General features: G+C 43.3%; 1 protein-coding gene across 1 annotated transcript in view; it reads right to left on the bottom strand.

The window, feature by feature from the left end:
* vwa8 (von Willebrand factor A domain containing 8) overlaps nt 1–1334 on the bottom strand; it is a 29991-nt gene that overhangs the window by 6578 nt on the left and 22079 nt on the right. The window lies entirely within an intron of this gene.

The following is a 1334-nucleotide window of genomic DNA, read 5'->3' as shown; positions in this document are numbered from 1 at the left end:
CTTCGGAACCCCGACCGTAGTTGAAATGCACAGGGGAGACTTAGTTATCTGCTCCAGGGTCGAAGCTAACGTTAGCTCCGGGGCTAACTCCCTTCACTTTGTGCTTGTCCGCAGTAGAGGTAAACAGAAAGACACAGACAGACATACGCTACTAGTATAACACAGAGTAGCCATTGATGACTAGCGGTACGATCGTCGTTAGCCCGCAAAATTTTCATAAATTAGCTGCATCGTCGTTTAATCCGCAGGGTTCAGAGCGCGTAAAAAAAAGTAGCGGCTTACAGTCCGGAAATTAGGGTAAATTAGAGATGTCCGATATCAACTTTTTGGATATGCCGATATTGTCCGGACACTTAGGTTCTGATTCCGATATCAAGCATTACCGATATACGCAGCCGTTCGGGTTTAAAGGAGAGGGCGCGTTCCATTTTGTGCAGTGGTGTGCTGTGTCTCAATGACAATAATTCACTTTCACTTCAAGGCTATATTTGGGTCACATTTTCTGGGCCAAACTCAGGCCAATAACGATTCTTACCGATAAACAACATCGGAGTCAAACACCACCATTCCCATTTCCATTCGTTTACATTTAAGAGACACCTTCGCACGTGGAGGGAAGAATGAACCCGCTGCAATTAACGCGTGGGTGTGTTTTTTGTCAAAAAAAAAGGTATTTCTCAGCGTGTTTTTGCACGTTTGTGTCTCTAGGGTTTGTACAAGGATCACAGTTCGACCGATTCCCGACCTGAGGGCAAAGCAAACATAAAGACCAAATGCACACATCAGCGGATTGAGAACATTTGAAGAAAAAAAATGTCTTACAGAAGTGAGTGAGTGTGTGTGTGTGTGTGTGTGTGAAGGGGTGCGCGGTGCTTGCAGGTCATCAGCGTGTAGCTACAAGAATACCTCAGAGCTCAGCCGAATAGTGAAGGATGAGAAAAGAAAAGACTGTCAAATAGCCATTTATCAAAAGTGAGGGGAGCGACGCGCAGCGAACGGTGAATTCCATTTCCCAAATGTAATGATATGAGCCACTGACACGTAGACAGAACTGAACTGTCTGGACTCTCTGACTGGAAAGTTCACTCCGAGTAAAAATCGTCAGGTAGAGGTGAGTGAGTGTCATATCAAAAAAAAAGAAAAAAAAAGAAAAGCGATTTAAGGTGAAAATATTGCCGTGACATGTTCGACGTGTTAAATTGTTGTTAGAGAAAATTTTCCAAGAAAAACTAGTGTGTAAAAAAAAAAAGATTTTAGACCAGGGGTGTCAAACTAATTCTGGTTCCGTGATAAATTAATGGGAGATGGCGACGTAATTCTGAAACACCGTAGGT

This window comes from Cynoglossus semilaevis, chromosome 16, assembly GCF_000523025.1.
Source record: "Cynoglossus semilaevis isolate Cse_v1.0 chromosome 16, Cse_v1.0, whole genome shotgun sequence".
In the NCBI taxonomy this organism is placed as follows: domain Eukaryota; kingdom Metazoa; phylum Chordata; class Actinopteri; order Pleuronectiformes; family Cynoglossidae; genus Cynoglossus; species Cynoglossus semilaevis.
This window is presented reverse-complemented; position numbering and strand designations above follow the sequence as displayed.